This window comes from Hyla sarda, chromosome 6 (genome assembly GCF_029499605.1).
Source record: "Hyla sarda isolate aHylSar1 chromosome 6, aHylSar1.hap1, whole genome shotgun sequence".
In the NCBI taxonomy this organism is placed as follows: domain Eukaryota; kingdom Metazoa; phylum Chordata; class Amphibia; order Anura; family Hylidae; genus Hyla; species Hyla sarda.
This window is the reverse complement of record NC_079194.1, coordinates 151,463,412-151,486,879: the sequence shown is the minus strand read 5'-3', so window position 1 is coordinate 151,486,879 and position 23,468 is coordinate 151,463,412. Positions and strand designations below refer to the sequence as shown.

Here is a 23,468-nt window from a genome sequence, read left to right as displayed (position 1 = left end):
GCCGTGCATACGCGCAGACGTTTTAAAGTGACAGCGTCCCTGCCCCGGCTCAATTACAGTAACTTGCCGCGACCAGCTAAAGAAGGTGAGGTGGGGGGGGGGGGGTGTTTCTGGTCTGCGGGCATTACTGGCGGCCGCGGTCCGGATCTGGACCACCAGTTGGTTACCCCTGGCCTGGGTCTTATTTTCGGGGTAGGGCTTATATTGCAGCCCACTCTGATAATCCTGCTAGGGCTTACTTTCAGGGTAGGGTTTATTTTTAGGGAAACACAGTAGTTACGCATATTACTGCCCTCATCAGTGCATACCGCATAGGTACATCCAAGTATTGTACCATTTAGTACCTGTTAAGCTGTCAAGGTGCTCCATACCGTCAAAGTACAAACAATAGTATTAACCGGCTGGTGTTTTAAAAAAATACAGAGTATTTTCTGCCTATAGTTGCGCATCTTACTGCCTTCATCAGTGCATACCGCATACGCACATCCAAGTAGTGTACCATCTTGTACCTTTTAATCTGTAAAGAGCCTTCATACTGTTCAAGGACAGCCGTAAGTACTCACCTGCTGCTGTTCTAGACAAATACTGTTTAAAGAGTATTGTAGCGTATTGTAATACCCTCATAAACGCACTAAGTATGTCAGGCAGAGAAGTGCCAAGACGTGCACAGAGGAGTGACAGAGGCCTATATACTTCAGGCAGAGTTGGCAGCAGACTTGGGGCGAGTGGCAGCAGGATTCGCAGCTAGAGGCCTGAGCTCCCGTTATCAGCCAGCGGTCCGGTCTCCACCAGCAAACCATCTGCCGTCGTCGATTGGTTAACACGCTCATCCACGTCATCACAAGTGACATCTGACACTCCCAGTCAACAGGCGGTGGGTTCCTCAGACACAACCCTTAGTTGGCATGACCCGGGAGCAGTCCCTGTCCTCCCATTGCCTTTGTCCTATGCTATTCCCTCTCCCAGGAGCCAAACGTGCCCAGGGGAGACCACCTGCTTCGCGGCAGCCTACCTTTCCGGGAGGTAGTGGAACAGGGGTTCCTGGAGACGGCGCCAGTAGCAGTCAATTAGTGCGGACTGCGGGTGGGAAAATCAGCTACTTGGCGGTGTGGAAGTTTTTCATAAGGCATCCGGAGGAGGTTCACGTAGCCACATGCAAGATCTGTCGGCAGAAGGTGAAGCGTGGCCAGGGTCCCAATGTCGGCACCACGGCCCTGCGTCAACACATGCTTCACCACCATAAAGCGGCCTGGGAGAACCGTGGCTCCGATGTAGTGGTCCAGCCTGCTGCATCACCCAGTGGCCATGCACTCCCTCCTTCATCCAGCCAAGGCTCCACAACCTCAGCCGAAGGGAGCTGTGTGTCAAACCCTCCTTCTGTCGCTCCTGCTTCTCCCGCTTTTAGTCAGCCATTCCGTCAACAATCCATCGGCGAAGCCATGTCCAAGAGACAACAGTATGCGCCCACTCATCCAACGGCGCAGAAGTTGAATGTGCTCCTGTCCAAGTTGCTGGTGTTGCAGTCCCTCCCTTTTCAAGTGGTGGACTCTGCACCTTTCAGAGAATTGATGGCTTGTGCCGAGCCGGGGTGGAGAGTCCCAAACCGTCATTTCTTTGCGAAGAAGGCAGTACCAGCCCTGCATAAGTTTGTACAAGAGAAAATGGGCCAGTCTTTGAGCCTGTCGGTGTGTTCAAAAGTGCATGGCAGTGCCGATGTGTGGAACTGTAACTACAGGCAGGGACAATACTTGTCTTTTACGGCCCACTGGGTAAATGTGGTTCCTGCACAGCCACAACAGCAACTTGGACAGGTCACACCTCTTACTCCTCCACGCTCTCGCTCCTAGGCAGTTGGTCCTGTTACAGTGTGCGACGCCGCCTCCTCATCCTCCACCGTGTCCTCGGCCTCCACTGCACGACCAAATCTCGGTGGCCCTTCATCGTACCATGTGTGTAGGGCACGGCGGTGTCAAGCTGTTCTTCACATGGTTTGCCTTGGCAAACGGAGTCACACAGGGGAGGAACTGCTAAAGTTCATTCGTAAAGAAATCCGAGTATGGCTTACTCCATGAAATCTGGAAATGGGAACCCTGGTGACCGACAATGGGAAGAACATTGTGTCCGCGCTGCAACAAGGAAGTGTGAAACATGCACCCTGCATGGCACATGTGTTGAATCTGGTTGTCAAGCACTTCCTCAAGTCTTCACTCCATTTGCAAAACATCCTGAAAATGGCAAGGAAACTGTGCATGCACTTTAGCCACTCGTACACCGCCAAGCACACTTTCCTTGAGCTGCAGCGTCAGAACGGTATCCCACAACATAGTCTTATTTGTGACATTGCCACACGTTGGAATTCCACCCTCCATATGTTGGACAGACTATACGAACAAAGAAAAGCCATCACCGATTTCTCGATGATCCAAGCAGATAGGAGTACTCCCCTGTGTAACTTCAATGTGAATCAGAGGCAGCTCATACGTGACACCTGCCGTTTGCTGAGGCCCTTTGAGGAAGCCACATTATTTGTAAGTCGCTTGGATTACGCCATGAACAACCTAATTCCACTTCTACATTTCCTACAACAAATGATTGAAACCATGGCTTGTCACGGCAATGGAGACGTTGCGCCTACATCTCAAGGCTACATGAGCCCTGTGGGGGCTGAACTGGAGGAGGAGGATGATGAGGGGCAGAGCGGAGCACAGTTTAGTTTGGATGAGATGGCCTGTGTTTCTAGTCATCGGACAGGAGAGGAGGAGCAGCCAGAGGAGCTGGAGGGTTATGAGGAAGGCGAGACAGAGGACCCAGATACACCGTGGCAGTATGCAGTGGAGATGGAGGCAGGTAGTCCCTCCAAGTCACTGGCACAAATGGCACGATGCATGCTCAGTTGCTTGTGTAGTGACCCCTTAATTGTCAAAATTCCTCAGCGGGATGACTTCTGGATCTCCACCTTATTAGACCCTCGCTACCGTCCTAGAATGGGGGCATTTTTTACACCCACTGAGAGGGAGGACAAATTGACCTACTACAGAGAGATTCTACATAGTCAGTTGGCCAATGGTCCATCCACTCGCAGGTCTGACTCGGGGGGCCCTCTGCGCTCACCTTCCACTGCCATGGCTGCTGGGAGGGGAGGGGTGGCAGGAGCAGTACCAGCTCAATCAGCAGCAGCCTGAGTCTACAATCGCTGATGAGTAGCTTTCTTCACCCGCATAGTGAAGCAATTCATCAGCAGCAGGTAGACATGGAGCAGGACCTGAACCAGCAGGTGGTGGCATACCTTGACATGACCACGCCAACAACCATTGAAGATCCGCTGGACTTCTGGGCAGCCAAACTTGATTTATGGACGCATCTAGCAGAGTTTGCCCTGGAAAAGATGTCCTGCCCGGCCAGTAGTGTTCCATCAGAGCAGGTGTTTAGTGCAGCTGGGGCCATAGTCACCCCACGGCAAACTCGTCTGTCCACTAAAAATGTGGAGAGACTGACGTTTGTCAAGATGAATCAGGGATGGATCAGCCAGGATTTCCAGCCACCAATGCCAGATGCCTCAGAGTAGATTGACCATGCTGCTACACCAACATTTCCCAATTATGGTTGGTTATGAAACCCTCGTGAGTTATCAATTAGGGTTATGAAACTCTCTTTGGTACTGCCATTGCCTGCTCCTGGCTCATCCGGTGTCTTTCAGGAGCTACTTGCCTCACTGATGCTTCTGGCCTTGGGCCTTTAACTTTTGGAAGTTTAGCAGTAGCTAAATACATGCTTAATGCAAATGTCAACATTGATCTTTAAATGTAGGGGGTTATGAAACCCTCTTGGGTACTGCGAATGCCTGCTCCTGACTCATCCTGTGTCTTTCAGGAACTACTTGCCTCCCTGATGCCTCAAGCCTTCAATTTTTGGATGTTTAGCAGTAGCTAAATACATGCTTAATGCAAATTTCAACATTGATCTTTAAATGTAAGAGGTTATGAAACCCTCTTGGGTACTGCGAATGCCTGCTCCTGACTCATCTTGTGTCTTTCAGGAACTACTTGCCTCCCTGATGCCTCAGGCCTTGGGCCTTCAATTTTTGGATGTTTAGCAGTAGCTAAATACATGCTTAATGCAAATTTCAACATTGATCTTTAAATGTAAGGGGTTATGAAACCCTCTTGGGTACTGCGAATGCCTGCTCCTGACTCATCCTGTGTCTTTCAGGAACTACTTGCCTCCCTGATGCCTCAAGCCTTCAATTTTTGGATGTTTAGCAGTAGCTAAATACATGCTTAATGCAAATTTCAACATTCATCTTTAAATGTAAGAGGTTATGAAACCCTCTTGGGTACTGCGAATTCCTGCTCCTGACTCATCTTGTGTCTTTCAGGAACTACTTGCCTCCCTGATGCCTCAGGCCTTGGGCCTTCAATTTTTGGATGTTTAGCAGTAGCTAAATACATGCTTAATGCAAATTTCAACATTGATCTTTAAATGTAAGGGGTTATGAAACCCTCTTGGGTACTGCGAATGCCTGCTCCTGACTCATCCTGTGTCTTTCAGGAACTACTTGCCTCACTGACACTTCTGGCCTTGGGCCTTTAATTTTTGGAAGTTTATCAGTAGCTAATACATGCTTAATGCAAATTTCAACAATGATCTTTAAATTCTCTGCGCTCTGCCAGGGCCTTCTCCTACCCCGCCGGGGACGATCTGAGGACCTCAGTAAACCATCCAATTGGTAGTAGAGACATGCGGTATGTACAAAGGGCAGGGAATTAATGAACCCGAGCTTATGACCCGCACTTAGTTGTGATTCTTCTTTCCTGGCTAATAATTGCAATCCTTGATCCCTATCGCGAACGGGGTTCAGCGGGTTACCCGCACCTTTCTGTGAAAGATAGACACACGCTGGTCCGTTCAGTGTAGCGCGCGTGCAGCCCCGGACATCTGAGGGCATAACACACCAGTTATTGCTCGATCTCGCGATTGATCGTGCAATGTAAGGGGTTATTAAAGCCTCTCGGGTACTGCTGATGCCTTCCCTGACTGCTCCTGTGTCTTTCAGGAACTACTTGACTTCATGATGCTTCTGGGCTTGGGCCTTTAATTTTAGGATTTTTGAAATACATACATACATGCTTAATTTAAATTTCAACATTTATGGTGCAATGTATGGGGTTATTAAACACTCTTCGGTAGTGTGTTTTTCAAATTTTCTAATAATTATCACTGTAATAAACGAACTTTCCAGAATAATGACCATTACACTATTGAACGCTTGTTGCATGTGAATTTTTAAGTAAAATTTTCCCAAAAAAGGGGAAGGGATGAACTGTGCTTCTTTATTTCATAAAAAATTATTTTATAGAAGAATGTCTTTTGGTGGTCCACCGTCCTGCATTATAGAGTCTTCTGGACTCTTGGATATGCGCTTGTTCTTAAACAAAGGTACAAAAGCCAAAAATGTCCGGTCAGGGCTATGGAGAGGTTGCGCCTACATCTTACGGCCACATGAGCCCTGTGGGTGCTTGTGAGATTAGGTCCTCTGTACCAACACGGCGGGGTCCGGGACACAAATTTTGATTTAAATTTAAAAAAAAAAAATCACACATTTCAATGGTCTCCTCATGCTGCAGCCAACTCCAGGCTGCATCATTCTGGTAATATATAGAGAGCACTCGCTGTCCTAAATTTCCGTTAAAATTGTTCGTCAAAAATGTTTGTCTTTTTTATTAGGAATTGTGAAGCTTTGGTGCGTACTCATGCATCAGCCAACTCCAGCCTGTGTCATTCAGGCAATATATGGTTTACTGATGGCGCTGCTGGGCCTGGGTCTGGGAATTTCAAATTTTCTCATAGGTAGCACCCGCTATCCAAAATCTTTTACATTTTTTTCTAAAATTGTGTTTTTTTGGAGGGGAATTGTGATGCCCTGCTGTGTACTCGTGAATCAGCCAACTCCAGGCTGTGTCATTCAGGAAATATATGCTTTACTGATGTTGCTGTGGGGGCTTGTTGGATTTGGTCCTTCACACCCACATGATGGGGTCCAGGACACTCAAAGTTTGTTTTAATTTTCAAATAAAAAAAAATGATGGCGCTGCTGGGCCTGGGTCTGGGAATTTCAAATTTTCTCATAGGTAGCACCCGCTATCCAAAATCTTTTTCAAAAATTTCTAAAATTTTGTTTTTTTTGGGGGGGGGGGGGGTAATTGTGAAGCCCTGCTGTGTACTCGTGCATCAGCCAACTCCAGGCTGTGTCATTCAGGCAATATATGGTTTACTGATGCCGCTGTGGGGCCTGGGTCTGGGAATTTTACATTTTATCATAGGTAGCACCCGCTATCCAAAATCTTCGGTTTACATTTCTTAATTTATCTTTTAATCTTAGGGATTGTCAAGGCCTAGTGCCTACTCATGCTGCTGGCAACTCCGGGCTGTGCCATTCATCCACTATATGGTCTCCTCATGCTGCCAACACCTCCACGCTGTGCCATTCAGCCACTATATGGTCTCCTCATGCTGCCAACACCTCCATGCTGTGTCATTCAGCCACTATATGGTGTCCTCATGCTTCAGCCTCATCCTAGCTGTGTCATTCAGCCACTATCTGGTGTCCTCATGCTGCCACCACCTCCACGCTGTGCCATTCAGCCGCTATATGGTCTCCTCATGCTGCCAACACCTCCACGCTATGTCATTCAGTCACTATATGGTCTCCTGACACTGATGCCACCACCAGGCTCTGTCATTGTGCTGCTGTGCGGCAGTGATTCTAAAAGTGATGCCGGTAATCTGCATGTTATTCTGAATAACAGTATTATTTCACTACCCCAGCACACCCTATAGAGGCTGTATGTAGGCTAGAAATAGCCTTTTTTAATATAGATTCACCCCGAAAAAATTTGGATCGAAACAAACTTTTTGGGAAAATTCGGCGAATCGGCCGAATCCAATTTTTGAAAAGTTCGCTCATCTCTAATCTTGTTCACAGCCTCTAACATGAAACTAATATTACTACAGGGATCCCTCCAGTTAGTCCCTCAGAGTGGTAATTTCACTGGTAAACCACCTGTATTACCTTAGTGCTTGAACTGATTGGTTGTCTAGTAATGCTTCTCTACAGTACAGTATGGTACTGTCTGTCCTATATTAACCTTTACTTATGTTAGGGTGAGCTGCTCAATTGGACACTGGTTGAGAATGCTCCATTTTACTTTCTGGGACACTGTGTGTACTGTACAGAGTCTGGTTCTCTACACAGAGTTATTTACAGCTTCCAGCAGCTCTTTCTGACTTTTAAATGTAGGGAATGGCTTTATCTGTATTCGTTATCTGCTTATTTTCCTTTAATCCACAGTTTTCCCTTAGTTAAAGTTTTAGGGGTTTCAGAAACAATTACAAATTTTCCCTAGAGTTATGGTCTCAAGATACAATGGTGCAATGGTAGTCGTGGAAGCAATTATTATTTTAACTTGAGAGAACAATGTATTTACAAACAATATGGAAGATGCTTGTACAACATCAGTGAGATATTTATGACACTTGAAAAAAGTCATGCACAGCAAATTACCAAGCACATTCTGTGCACACATCTAAGCCAACCTCAGAAAACCACATAAACCGAAGGACATTGATTGGTTTATTGATACAGAGTAGAACTTGAGCATATACAGTATTTTGTTTCAGAAATGCCAACCATATAGCTGAAGTAATCTTTAGCTGGCTCCAGGGACAAGTCAAAGACAAATCACAACAATAAGTCTTTACTGACTCTGAGCTAAAGGTGAAAAGAATAATGTATATTCTATGTTACCACTGGGGACATAACTGAACATAGAAACAACTTATGAGAGAAAACAAAAAAGAACCATGTCCATAAGAGCTGACAATATCTTGGAGAGAGGACCCTGCTGACATTGATAGCTCACCCTCTTCAGGAGAGAGGAGTCCACTGACTGGGAATGAGAGAGGACCCTGCTAAGAAGGGTTATCCAGGATCAGAAAAACAGAGCTGATTTCTTCCAAAAACAGTAAAACATTTGTCCCCAAGTTATGTGTGGTAGTTTAGCTCTGTTCCATTGAAGTGAATCGAGTTGTAATACCACACACAACAAAGCTAATTGTGACAAAAAAAAAAATCACAAAGAAAGGCCAGAAGAATATAAGATCTGCTTCTACACAGACACTGAAAGACATGATGGCAAGATATAGCTATAGATATATTACATTCTGTTCCTCAGTAAACTACAGATTAGGGATGCACCGATATATCGGCCGAAAATAGCTGTTTCGGGGAAATGCCGAAACAACAAAAAATGTGCCGATAATGACCCACCTCTCCTGCCCGCCCACAGCACAAGTTACAAACACTGCCAGTGGCAGAGGCACTCGTGGGGGGTGCAGGGGGGGGGGGGGCGGGCGCAACATCTGGGGGGGGGGGGGGCGCGCTCTCCGGGATAGGAATACTTCTTTTTATGTGCCCGGGCCGGCTCCCGTGTGTGGCTGCAGGCGGGGGCCGGCCAGCGCATATAAAACCTAATACTGTATACTAAAAACCAGGGGGCCTCCAGCTGTTGTGAAACTACAACTCCCAGCATGCCCGGACAGACTTTGCCGGGCCGGGCATGCTGGGAGTTGTAGTTTCACAACAGCTGGAGGCCCCCTGGTTTTTAGTATACAGTATTAGGTTTTATATGCTCTGGTCGGCCCCCGCCTGCAGCCACACACGGGAGCCGGCCCGGGCACATAAAAAGAAGTATTCCTATCCCGGACATCCCTGTGTCCCGAAAAATCTTTTCGGGACATAAGGATGTCCGCCGGTCACTCACCATTCCCCGGCGTCCTCCTGCGATACTCCTTCGGTCCTTCGCTTCTCCGCCTCTATGGTCGTACGCACGGGACGTCACTGACGTCCCGTGCGTACAACCATAGAGACGCAGGCGGACCGCAGGATCGTCGCAGGAGAACGCACGCCGGCCGGGGCCTGGTAAGTGACCGCATCATCTTGTTCAGTGTTCCGGTCACCGCTCCCCCGGTCCCGGCACCTACTGCTATGGTCCTTAGGCCATAGCAGTAGATGGTGACCCCGGGCCGGAGGAGCGGTGACCGAAACACTGTGGGGGAAGCAGCACAGACATACAGCCTCCAGCCATACACTGTATATGGCTGGAAGCTGTATGTCTGTGGGGTGGGGGGAAGCTGCCTACTATTGTGGGGGAGCTGCCTAATATTGTTGGGGGGCAGCTGCCTACAAATGTGGGGGGGGGGAGCTGCCTAATATTGTTGGGGGGAGCTGCCTACTATTGTGGGGGAGCTGCCTAATATTGTTGGGGGGCAGCTGCCTACAAATGTGGGGGAGCTGCCTAATATTGTTGGGGGGGAGCTGCCTACTATTGTGGGGGAGCTGCCTAATATTGTTGGGGGGCAGCTGCCTACAAATGTGTGGGGGGGGGAGCTGCCTAATATTGTTGGGGGGGAGCTGCCTACTATTGTGGGGGGGGGCTGCCTAATATTGTGGGGGGGGGGAGCTGCCTAATATTGTGGGGGGGGGGGAGCTGCCTAATATTGTTGGGGGGGAGCTGCCTAATATTGTTGGGGGGGAGCTGCCTAATATTGTGGGGGGGGGAGCTGCCTACAAATGTGGGGGGAGCTGCCTACAAATGTGGGGGGAGCTGCCTAATATTGTTGTGGGGAGCTGCCTAATATTGTGGGGGGGGGGGGGAGCTGCCTACAAATGTGGGGGGAGCTGCCTAATATTGTTGTGGGGAGCTGCCTAATATTGTGGGGGAACTGCCTACTATTGTGGGGGAACTGCTGACCTAATGTGGGGGGGAGCTGCTGACCTAATATGGGGGGGGGGAGTTGCCTAATATTGTGGGGGAAATGCTGCCTACTATTGTGGGGGAGCTGCCTACTATTGTGGGGGAGCTGCCTACTATTGTGGGGGAGCTGCCTATTAATGTGGGGGAAATCCCGACCTAATGTGATGGGAGCTGGCAATCTAATGTGGGGGAATCTAATGAGCGGAGCGCTGCATTTTACCAGAAGACGGGGTGAAGTCATTTTCGGTTTCGGCCGGACATTTTTCTTTATTTCGGTTTCGTTTCGGTTCTGAAATTTCCATTTCGGTGCACCTCTACTACAGATACCTAGACAGTGTTACCTAAGTACCAGGTACTGTTTGTGGGGGGATCACATGAATTATGTTATTTATGTTCAGTTCACTGAGTTGATTCATGGACTAATCTGTTGGCAATACCATTTTTATTTCTAGATAGACACTCGAATAAGAAAGGTATGTGAGCAGAATTTAAAAAATATGTACAGTATATTAGAAAAAAGTATAATTTCCTATTCTATACATAATAAATAAAACAATAAGAAAAAAGAATGCACTCTGACAACTCACATCTGTACAGCACTTAACTTGTATCATCCATGCTGCAAAAAAATGGTACAAAAATTTTATTTATAAAAATAAAAACATTGTAACTTTGGCTCAGCAGTAAATATATTTTTTATGTGAATGTTCATCAGGTTTCATTAGCATGTGAGATTAATTGATTTAATGAAGTGGATTTAGAATTGCATCCTGCTGCTAAACAATGTCCATCCAATGAGCGGTCTCTGCTTACCACGCAGTTATAACATATCCGCCAGCAATGGCAATTACGCTTCTCAATAGCCACTATTGTTGACTCCAAAAAACTTTAATGATTTAAAGCTTTTTAATGACATTAGTAGCTTGATGGTAAGGAGATTTGGGGCGGATGCAAGTTCTATTCACAGCTGCTGGAAATCAAATTTAAAATAAAATCCTTAGATCAGATAGATTGTAATGTGTTCTAGGCTGCACTGTTCTAGGATGAACAAATTATTCTTGCATCAAATGTTAAATATTTATTTAAACGCAAAGGATGTAGTTTACTAGAAAGCAATGACTGCAATGCTACTGCTAAGATAGGAAACAATTAGACAGAACAGAGGGAGAAAGGAATAGATCTAGTAGCCACTTAGACATATACCTGCTCCCCATGTAACATCTGGGCTTTTATGATTGCTGAAATTTATGGTGGTATTCAGCTCAAGGTTATTATACAATTTACCTCAGGCGTTCATGATCCACCATTCGTGCTATCTTATCTATATTACCCACTTAGTTCATTTTTTATATGTTATACATATACATTTGTATCATTCTATACCCCTCCAACCCTGATGAGCCCATGACATTTTAACAATGACCTATTGTTTGAGTATGTTTTAACGGATATATTTTTCATCCAGATAGATTGCAGACAGCACCTATGTGATGATTCTGTTAATGTATATGTGCTCTTTTTCTTCCCTCCCCTCCCATTTCACACTTTAGACTAGGGAGGGTCAGTGAACCCGATTTAGGGTTCCTTCCTCAGATGGGGACAGTGGGGGACAGTAAATATAGCGATAATGTTTTAAATGAGGATCTAGTAAAGGTTAAGTTACTGACCTAATTGGTGATTATTTTTTCTTATGGAATAACCTTGTGTCACTGGACTGGACTCAGAATGCACTCTTATCTCTCAATGCAAGTTCTCTGCCAGTTAATCTAAGGAGATCCATAAAGATAGTGGTGAACCTGTTGTGTACCTAGGTATAACATATCACTGTGTAGAAGAACTGGGTGGCTGATATATATCTGCTAGCTCTCTTATCTGATGTGTCAGAAGAGGAAAGGGCATGGTATTCAGACCTTCTTTCCTAGTCCTGGGATGTTAAGGTCACTGTATTATGGGAGAGATCATATACTAGCTTAACTCCAACATTATTACTAACGGCTGAAGAAATATTGTATCCAATGATGATGGAGAAGATTTTCATTTTTATAACCCTTAGGGTGCTCTTTAACAGTGCAGTACTGCTTGAAAAACGCATGTATTTTTTTGTTACACAGTACAGCTAAAGGCTGATTTAATACATGCTACAATTATTGCTGATGCTGGAGTGCTGCTTTAAGCAACGACAAGTCTAGTAGCGGCCAATGCTGGCAAATTATCGATAACTGCGGGCTGCATCTGATCAAACTCAAAGACCAGTCTGCAATTATCATTAAAGGGGTATTCCAGGAATTTTTTTTATTTGACTATGCTACAGGGGCTGAAAAGTTAATGTAGTTCATAATATAGTGTCTGTACCTGTGTGTGACAGTTATCTCACAATTCTTATGTAATTGTCACCCCAATATTTATTTTTAACAGCATACAAAATAACTGTTGTCTTAGATTTTTCCCAGGTTGCAATGAGGCTGAGACCTGACTCACTAGTCAGCTGATGACAGGGAGCCTGTCTGCTTCAATGCATGGAGTGATCGCTTGGTGGGACTGAGACCAATCTGCAACTAATGCAACAGCTGTAGGCACCCTGATTGAAAACCACAGGTCTTTTGAATGGATGCAGCTCATTTATGTTTCAATAGGTGGGGTGGCTGATGTGTGGGAGGGAGGAGAATGGAATTATGGGATTTGTAGGCAAAAGAAAAAATTCAAACATGAAATACCAGTTCACAAAAAGCTAGCCATGGTATTATGGTAATTTCACAACATAGCCATTTAGCCCCGAGACAAGTACAGATCCTTCCTAAGCATGTCCATTACTGTCTGCCAGGTACATACTAAAATCACCTTATGGTTGATAACCCCTTTAACACTTTGCTAGTCACAGCCACTACCGCTGTGACTTTTTGGTATTGTACAGTCTCAGTTAAATGTTGACAGAAACAGCTGAATCAGCTCTACATTGTAACTGAAAAATGCAAACTTTTCTGAAGCAGTACTGCAATGTGTATGTTTTGGAACATTGCTTCTTTGCATATAGGACCTCATAGAGTTTGTTTTGTAACTAGTTTTGGTGTTATGGTCCTGTCCCTTTCCAACTGCAGTTTGTGGCATCTACCATTTTTACTGCAAATATTCCTTCCTATCTATTAACAATCTTACTTATTCAAAGTATATTATTTTATTCTTGTTATGGAATCAGTTTTTGGAAATATATGTTTTTCTCCGAACTCTTAAATGATGATTGAATGCATTTTTCCATTTGGCCATGGTGTAAAATCTTAGCATATCATTAAACACATACTTAATTACTTATAAGGCAGAGAAGTATTACTTGGTTGAATGCCTGTTCAGAGGTGTTTTATTGCAGTTTTCTATGACAATTAGAGACATGACACTGACATAATTTACAACTATGATACAGTAAGTGTTTTATACTTCAGAAATATGCCGCCCGAAATTTATCTATTTGTGGATAGTATGATGTATAGTGGATATGCAAGACAGCGCAGATAACTAGAGGATAGTTATGAAGGAAGTATCATACATCTTTAGCTTGTAGCACAGGTCTTCCTACAGAATAAATATTTATACACAATCTTACTTTGCATTATACCCAAACCTTCACCGTCACAGATAGTAATATGTTTTCAGAGCATATAATTGTCAGTCTGTCATAGCAGGTTATTAGGGTTAACCCTTGAAGACCACCCACCTGCTACCAGGACCTCTCTGATTCTCCTGCGAATCCAGGTCACCAGAGCAATATTAAGGCTGCCTGGAAGACGGAGCACTTAATTATGATGCCCCTGCCATGACAGTTGCCCCACATTAGGTGTAGTATAGTTAATTAGGTTGGCAGTATAGTTCCCCCACATTAGGTGCAGTACAGTTCCCCCACATTAGGTGCAGTACAGTTCCACCACATTAGGTGCAGTATAGTTCCCCACATTAGGTGCAATATAGTTCCCCCACATTAGGTGCAGTATAGTTCCCCCACATTAGGTGCAGTATAGTTCCCCACATTAGGTGCAGTACAGTTCCCCCAAATTAGGTGCAGTATAGTTCCCCCAAATTAGGTGCAGTATAGTTCCCCACATTAGGTGAGGTACAGTTCCCCCAGATTAGGCGCAGTATAGTTCCCCACATTAGGTGCAGTACAGTTCCCCCACAGACATACAGCCTTCAGCCATATACAGTGTATGACTGGAGGCTGTATGCCTGTTTATTCCGAGGTCAGAACACTGAAAATGACGTGCTGCCAGCTGGTGCTGGATACTTACCATGCGCGTGCATGTCCTCCTCTCTTCTCCGCTCCTCTCTGCTGTGGGGCCGCAGAGAGAGGTAACATCCTTGTGTCCTTAAAAGATTTCCCAAAAGATTTCCCAGGGATGTCCCAAATGTGATGGGGGGCCCCCTGCAGACATGGGGCCCCGAGCAGGCGCTCCATGAGCACCAATGATGATCAGGCCCTGCAGGTCACCGTGTGGCTACTTTACTTTGTGGATAGTTTTCTATCTTTATATTTCACTTGAAAGTATTTTGTTTGCTTCTTTTCAGAGGCAGCCATAGGTATCTCACAAAAAACACGGACAGCAAACATATATTTTTTGAGTTGAACATATTATTTAGTTGTTTCTATGCCCCATAGGAAGCAGTGATCACATACAGTCAAGTCCATAAATATTGGGACATCCAATTCTAAACATTTTTGGCTGCGTTTTTCCGTTTTTGCATTTTCATTTTCTCCTCATCGCCTTCTAAAAATATAACGCTTTCAATTTTGCGCATAAAATTCTATATGATGGCTTATTTTTTGCGCCACCAATTCTATCTTGCAGTGACATTAGTCATTTTACCCAAAAATCCACGGCGAAACGGAAAAAAAATTCATTGTGCGACAAAATTGAAGAAAAAATTTCATTTTGTTAATTTTGGGGGCTTCCGTTTCTACGCAGTGCATTTTTTGGTAAAAATAACACCTTTTCTTTATTCTGTAAGTCCATACAGTTAAAATGATAGCCTACTTATATAGGTTTGATTTTGTCGTACTTCTGAAAAAATTCATAACTACATGCAGGAAAATTTCTATGTTAAAAATTCTCATCTTCTAACCCCTATAACTTTTTTATTTTTCAGCATACGGGCCTGTATAAGGGCTCGTTTTTTGCGTCGTGTTCTGAAGTTTTTATCGGTACCATTGTTGTATTGATCGGAATTTTTGATCGCTTTTTATTCATTTTTTCATGATATAAAAAGTGACCAAAAATACGCTATTTTGGACTTTGGAATTTTTTGCGTACACCATTGACCGTGCGATTTAATTAACTATATATTTTTATAGTTCGGACATTTCCGTACGCGGCAATACCACATATGTTTATTTTTATTTACACTGGTTTTTTTATGGGAAAAGGGGGGTGATTCAAACTTTTATAAGGGAAGGGGTTAAATGACCTTTGTTAACTTTTTTTTTCGCAGTGCTGTATCTCCCATAGGGACCTATAACACTGCACACACTGATCTCTTATGCTGATCCCTGCAAAGCCATAGCTTTGCATGGATCAGTGAGATAGGGGCTCGATTGCTCAAGCCTGTAGCTTGAGACAGGTAAGGACAATTCCGCCTGCGTCCCAGCTGATCGGAACATCGCGATTTTATCGCAAAGTCCCGATCAGCCCGACTGTGCTAAAGGGAAGCGTTTACTTTCACTTTCAGACGCGGCGGTCAACTTTGACCGCCACGTCTGAAGGGTTAATAGCGCACGGCACATCGATCGGTGCCGCGCACTGTTAGCCCAGGGTCCCGGCTATGAATAGCAGCCGGGACCGACCCGGTGTGATGCGGGGTCATGGCGTGACCCCATTTTAAACACCGGGACCGGGCTCAGGGCGTACAGGTACGCCCTGAGTACTTAAGAGGTTAAACTTTTTTTTTTTTATTTACACTTTTAGTCCACTTAGGGGACTTTTAGGAGGAATCATTTGATTCCTCATACACATCAATGTGGTTCCATAAAACCATATTGATCTGTGTGCTCTGCGCTCGATTGATAAAGCCTGGCCTGGCAGGAGCCGGCACTACAGGAGAGGTATGCCCTCTGGCTACCTCAGCAGTGGAGCGCTCCCCCACCTCCTCTCCCCCCCGTGATCACACTGTGGGGGGTGGGGTTTCGGGCAATTCCCCCCCACTGGACCACCAGAGACGGGATAAAGGTACCTTTAGACGCCGTTGTCAACTTTGACAGTGGCGATGTAAAGGGGTAATAGCCGGCAGTGGTGATCGCCGAATGTCGGCTATTAACGCCGACCCCCAGCTACAGGAATCAGCTGGGGACCGGCCGGTATGATGTGGGCTCGATTCGGGAGCCCACGTCATACCCCGTTAATGGCACATGGACAAGTATAGACTTCCACGGTCATTAATGGATTAAAACCCCCTCTTTGTATCTGATTTTTCTTCTTTACTGCTCCTTCTGCTGGCCGAGAGTGAGGGAGGAAGGGGGAGTTGCCCGGCAGGGGAAACGCCATGTGAAGCTGCCTAGGCTCACTTCTGCCATTCTTCCTGTGCAGCGATTATAACTGCCTTTATCCATAATAATGCATAGGAAGACCTCAATCAGCGCAGGGAAGGCAGACCTGATGCTTGTGGAGCGCTGAAGCGCCACAAGCACAGCGCTCGCTCCCACCTGTCTGATTGGCAGGCAGGGAGCTGTGCTGTGCTCCTCATGTGTCCTGGCTGCACTATGAGATTTCGGACTCATGCCAGGCCTGCATGAGTCCAAAATCTATAGCCGGGACAGCTAGGAAGACCCCTAGTGGTCACTTTTTCAACTTAAAAATAAAAACAGAAAGGAAGATAATTCCTTAAAGTTATTCAGAATACTTCAATGTATAAAATATAAAAAGTTTTTTTGATGAGAGGTACCCTTTAATACTTGGTTGCAAATAATTTGCACAATTACAGCCTGAAGTCTGGAACGCATAGACATCACCAGACGCTGGGTTTCATCCATGGTGATGCTCTGCCAGGCCACTTCTGCAACTGTCTTCAGTTCCTGCTTGTTCTTGGGGCATTTTTCCTTCAGTTTTTTTTTTACAGTAAGTGAAATGCATGCTCAATCGGATTCAGGTCAGGTGATTGACGTGGCCATTACATAACATTTTACTTCTTTCCCTTAAAGAACTCTGGTTGCTTTTGCAGCATGCTTTAGGTCATTGTCCATCTGCACTGTGAAGCGCTGTCCAATGAGTTCTGAAGCATTTTGCTGAATATAAGCAGATAATATTGCCCGAAACACTTCAGAATTCATCCTGCTGCTTTTGTCAGCAGTCACATTATCAATAAATACAAGGGAACCAGTTCCATTGGCAGCCATACATGCCCACACCATGACACTACCACCACGCTTCACTGATGAGGCGGTATGCTTAGGATCATAAACACTTCCTTTCCTTCCATACTCTTCTCTTCCCATCAGTCTGGTACAAGATGATCTTGGTCTCATCTGTCCATAGGATGTTGTTCCAGAACTGTGAAGGCTTTTTTAGATGTCATTTGTCAAACTCTAATCTGGCCTTCCTGTCTTTGAGGCTCCCCAATGGTTTACATATTGTGGTGAGCCCTCTGTATTCACTCTGGTGAAGTCTTCTCTTGATTGCTGACTTTGACACACATACACCTATCTCCTGGAGAGTGTTCTTGATCTGGCCAACTGTTGTAAAGGGTTTTCTTCCACCACAGTTGTTTTCATTGGTGTTACGGGTCTTTTGGTGTTGCTGACCTCACTGGTGCATTCCTTCTTTTTAAGAATGTTCAAAACAGTTGTTTTGGCCATGCCTAATGTTTTGGCTATCTCTCTGATGGGTTAGTTTTGTTTTTTCAGCCTAATGATGGCTTGCTTCATTGATAGCGACAGCTCTTTTGATCTCATCTTGAGAGTTGACAGCAACATATTTTAAAAGCTAATAGCACACTTGAACTCTGGACCTTTTATCTGCTCATTGTAATTTGGATAACGAGAGAATAACATACACCTGGCCATGGAAGAGCTGAGAAGCCAATTGTCCTATTACTTTTGGCCCCTTAACAAGTGGGAGGCACATATGCAAACTGTTGTATTCCTACACTGTTCACCTGATTTGGATGTAAATACCCTCAAATTAAAGCTGACAGTCTGCAGTTAAAGCACATCTTGTTTTTTTCATTTCAAATCCACTGTGGTGGTGTATAGAGCCAAACATGTTAGAATAGTGTTGATGTCCCAATATTTATGGACCTGACTGTATCTGAGAACTGGAAAGAATAGAACAATCTAATGGAATAAGAGGCAATTCCTGGTCTATAAAAATCCCTATGCCAGCTTATGGTCTCCACAAAAAAAAAAAAAAAAAAAAAAAAAAAACACTATTCACAAAAGATTCTATGGAATTATGTGGAGTTTCCACCAAATGAATGCAATAAGTATGACTGAAATTAAAAGCTATAAATGGCAGAGCAATAGAGAAGGCTGGAAATGCAGATGGTAGGATTCTCATGTAACACATTAAATTATGATGGCATAACACTGGTATTTCAGCTATTGACCAAACACAAGCTGTATCCTAAGCCATAACATGATTTACTGTACATTGAGACCGGATGCTATTCCATATAGATAAGACTAGTGACATTAGTGAAATTTTACAAACTTATACAGCTAGTATACCTCTATATATGTTATATACATCTAAGTAAAGATGTGAGTGCAGAATAATCACATAAAAGATCCCTACTCATCTCTAAATTTCAGGTATGATTTAGCAGACAATGATGCTACCCAGAGGTTTTTCCTGCTATGGGCCATCCCATCATTTGTCATCATGAAAAGGTGAGGGCCAGACTGAATCAATTAATATGTCTGAGAACACAAAACAACGAGCCAAATACCAGATGTAATTGAATTTGACTAAATACACATATTTGTGATAGCTGCTGTAATTGAGTTAGAATTTTCCAGGCTTCCACTTAACGTCCAATGTTATTTTCCTGCAGCAATTATAAGTAGAATGTGTGTTGTATGGCTGTTTTCAGTATCACTGCTATGAAAAAGTAGAGTCAAGAATTTCCTGCATCTCTGCTTTCGGAAGTTCGGGAGATAATCTATATGCACTGCTCAAAAAAATTAAGGAAACACTTAAACAACACAATGTAACTCCAAGTCAATCACACTTCTGTGAAATAGTAGGAAAGAGAAACAAAGAGACAAAACAGGGGGCGCTCCCTTGTAATGTATATCAAAAAGGTGTGTGCCCTCCACCACACCCAAGTGATATACTGACCTTAAGGTGGTTTTCTGTAGGGTGACCACGAACCAACAGCACTGTATTCTATTAGGAATAGGGTAGAGGTAAATGCGCTGCCACACTCATGACTGCCACTGGTTGAACCAAAGGTAACCAGTATAGATAATGCAAAGGAAAAAGGCGGTTTGGTGGAGGCGCTGCTTGTGTGGCGTCAAGAATCGAGAGTACAGACCGGCACAGGATATCAATTGATTTTATTCAGGTAAAGATGGACAAAGATGGACAACGCGTTTCGGCATACTTCTGATGCCTTCCTCAGGTCCAATAAAATGTCACACTTCGCTGGTGGTGCTGTAGGAGCGTGCCGATATGGATCCTGTCTGTTGGTGGTGCCGGAGTGTAGTCACACGCCGGCACAACCAACAGACAGGATCCATATCAGCACGGACAGTAGTCTGTACTTAAGGACCCAGGACGTACGCGTACGTCATGGAGAATTCCGGCCCCCGCTGCGCACCGGGCGGGGATCGGACCGGGATGCCTGCTGAAATCATTCAGCAGGCATCCTGTGCAAATGCCCAGGGGGGTCATCAGACCTCCCCATGTCGGCGATCGCGGCAAATCGCAAGTGAATTCACACTTGCGATTTGCGCGATTCCGGGTCATTACGGGTCTATAGTGACCCGGTATATAAGGGGGATTGCGGTTGTCTAAGACACCCACGATCCCCCTGAAGGCATAGGAGCGAGGTGGCAGGGGTGCCACCCCTCCTATCCCTGCTATTGGTGGTCTAGACGCGACCACCAATAGCAGATCCGGGGCAGGGGGGGTTAACTTTCGTTTTCCCCGTCCTGCCCACCTACAAGATCCACTTACCGATACGGGCGGGCGACAGAGGCTGCCGGCGACGGAGATCGGCGGGCGGTGATGACGTGCGGCAGGATCCGACGGAAGCCAGTTAGTTGCCTAGCAACATCTGGAGGGTACAGTTTGAGACCATTATACAGTGGTCTCTAACCGTAGCCCTCCAGATGTTGCAAAACTACAACTCCTAGCATGCCCAAACAACTGTTTGCTGTCAGGACATGCTGGAATTTGTAGTTTTGCAACAGCTGGAGGACCACAGTTTGGAGATCACCTTGCAGTGTTCTCTAAAACTGTAGCCCTCCAGATGTTGCAAAACTGCAAATCCCAGCATGTCCAAACAGCTGTCTCGGCATACTGGGAGTTGTAGTTGCGTACCTCCAGCTATTGCATAACTACATTTCACATTTTGCAACAGCTGGAGGCACACTGGTTGGAAAGTACTGAGTTAGGTAACAGAACCTAACTGAAGGTTTTCCAACCAGTGTGTCTCTAGCTGTTGCAAAAGTACAACTCCCAGCATGCATGGTCTGTCAGTACATGCTGGGTGTTGTAGTTTTGAAACAGCTGGAGGTTTGCTCCCCCGTGTGAACGTACAGGGTACATTTACACGGGCAGGCTTACAGTAAGTTTCCTGCTTCAAGTTTGGGCTGCGGCAATTTTTCACCGCAGCACAAACTCCTAGCGGGAAACTCACCGTAACACACTAGTGCGAATGTACCCTAAAAACACTACACTACACTAACACATAATAAAGAGTAAAACACTACATATACACCCCCTTACATTGTCCCCCCCCAATAAAAATGAAAAACGTATTGCATGGCAGTGTTTCCAAATTGGAGCCTCCAGCTGTTGCAAAACAACAACTCCCAGCATTTCCGGACAGCCACTGACTGTCCAGGCATGCTGGGAATTTAGAAACAGCTGGAGGCACCCTGTTTGGGAATCACTGGCGTAGAATACCCCTATGTCCACCCCTATGCAATCCCTAATTTAGTCCTTAAATGTGCATGGAGCTCTTTCACTTCGGAGCCCTGTCGTATTTCAAGGAAACAGTTTAGGGCCACATATGGGGTATCTCCGTACTCGGGAGAAATTGCACTACAAATTTTAGGGGGCTTTTTCTCCTTTTACCCCTTATGAAAAGAAAAAGTTGGGGTCTACACCAGCTTGTTAGTGTAAAAAAATTAAAACATTTTACACTAACATGCTGGTGTTGCCCCATACTTTTTATTTTCACAAGCGTTAAAAGGAAAAGAAAGACCCCCAAAATTTGTAGCGCAATTTCTCCTGAGTACAGAAATACCCCATATGTGGGCATAAAATGCTATGTGGGCGCACAACAAGGCTCAAGAGTGAGAGCGCACCATGCACATTTGAGGCCTAAATTGGTGATTTGCACAGGGGTGGCCGATTTTACAGCGGTTCTGACATAAACGCAAAAAAATAAATACCCACATGTGACCCCAATGTGGAAACTACACCCCTCACGTAATGTAATAAGGGGTACAGTGAGCATTTACGCCCCACAGGGGTCTGGCAGATTTTTGGAACAGTGGTCCGTGAAAATGAAAAATGTAATTTTTCATTTGCACAGCCCACTGTTCCAAAGATCTGTCAAACGCCAGTGGGGTGTAAATACTCACTGCACCCCTTATTAAATTCTGTGAGGGGTGTAGTTTCCAAAATAGGGTCACATGTGGGTGGGTCCACTGTTCTGGCACCACGGGGGGCTTAGTAAACGCACATGGTCCCTGACTTCCATTCCAAACAATTTTTTCCCAAAAGCTCAATGGCACCCCTTCTCTTCTGAGCATTGTAGTGCGCCAGCAGAGCACTTGACGTCCACACATGGGGTATTTCCATACTCAGAAGAGATGGGGTTTCAAATTTTGGGGGGCATTTTGTCCTATTACCCCTTGTAAAAATTTAAAATTTGAGGGAAGAATAGCATTTTAGTGAAAAAATAACGAAAAGTTGTCAAAGCTCACTGGACCCCTTGTTACGTGCCTTGAGGGGTGTAGTTTCCAAAATAGTACACTTGGCATACACATATAAGGTATTTTCTAACTCGAGAGAAATTGGGTTACACATTTTAGGAAGATTTCTCTCCTTTTACCCCTTGTAAAAATTCAATAACTGGGTCTACAAGAACATGCGAGTGTAAAAAATTAAGATTTTGAATTTTCCCCTTCAATTTGCTGCTATTTCTGTGAAACACCTAAAGGGTTAACAAACCTTCTGAATGTCATTTTGAATACTTTGAGGGGTGCAGTTTTTATAATGGGGTCATTTGTGGGGTATTTCTAATAAGAAGGCCCTTCAAATCCACTTCAAAACAGAACTGGTCCCTGAAAAATTTAGATTTTGAAAATTTTGTGGAAAATTGCTGCTATACTTTGAAGCCCTCTGATGTCTTCCAAAAGTAAAAACATTTTTCACCAAGAAATTATGCAAGTATTGACAAAATTTTACCACTAACATAAAGTAGAATATGTCACGAAAAAACAATCTCGGAATCAGAATGAAAGGTAAAAGCATCCCAGAATTATTAATGTTTAAAGTGACAGTGGTCAGATGTGCAAAAAATGGCCGTGGCCTACAGTGAAAATTGGCTGGGTCCTTAAGGGGTTAAATCTTGAATGTTTTTATAACTGTATGGTCAGCTGACCCTGTTGTCCTTCATGATGTGCTTTGTACAGCAATATTACAGCCTGATATGAGTTTGTTTGACACTTGTGAGATAATTTGTAATTACTGAAAAGAGAAGAAATCTGTCAAAATTAGCAAAATATAATGCATCCCAGCATATCCCACTACTTCCTTGATTTAGTAGAACCCACCTGGTTCACAATCCATTGCACAGCTCCTATTTTTAACCCATTCACCAGCATATATAGCTATAAGAAATTTTGTCTGCTCTTTTTGGCAATGGCTTCCTGTAATTGACTTCTTCCTAAGCTTTGCATCCCGCCACACATTTTTGGTTGTTGCTATGCTGAGAAGGAATGTTTTACCTAGGACAGTTTTATACGAACAGAACTGGCAGCATATTTTTAACCTGGAAAACTTTGCAGCATCATAGTCTTGAAAAGATAACGGAAGTGAGGAAGTGAGAATGTTGTTAGTACATAGTTTGAATGTAGAAGTGCAGGATTTACCTGGTATTCTCCTTCTTTGCTATTGACCAAGGTCTCTGTAGACTAACATTAAATAAAAGCTGCAGTCTATCGATTCCAGTGTAAATGTCCGGGTCTCGTCGGCGCCAATCACGCCAGTAATTAAATAAATTTATATAAAACTGGTTTATTAAAGCCATAAAACAAATGCATTTCAAGATTATGCAGTGTCTTTCTCAAAACACATGGGCTAATGCCAATAAAATAAAGGCTACAATTTGTGAATCACAGGTGTTGACAGGCATCAGGTTAGTTTCACACCAGAGGGGAGATTTTTCAAAACCTGGGTCTGAGTATTGGCTCGTAGCAGCGGATCTCTACAGAGGGATATCCGA

At 44.5% G+C, this 23,468-nt stretch overlaps 1 protein-coding gene across 6 annotated transcripts in view; it reads right to left on the bottom strand.

The window, feature by feature from the left end:
• BANP (BTG3 associated nuclear protein) overlaps window positions 1–23,468 on the bottom strand; it is a 710,387-nt gene that overhangs the window by 77,164 nt on the left and 609,755 nt on the right. The gene's annotated exons all lie outside the window — the stretch shown is intronic.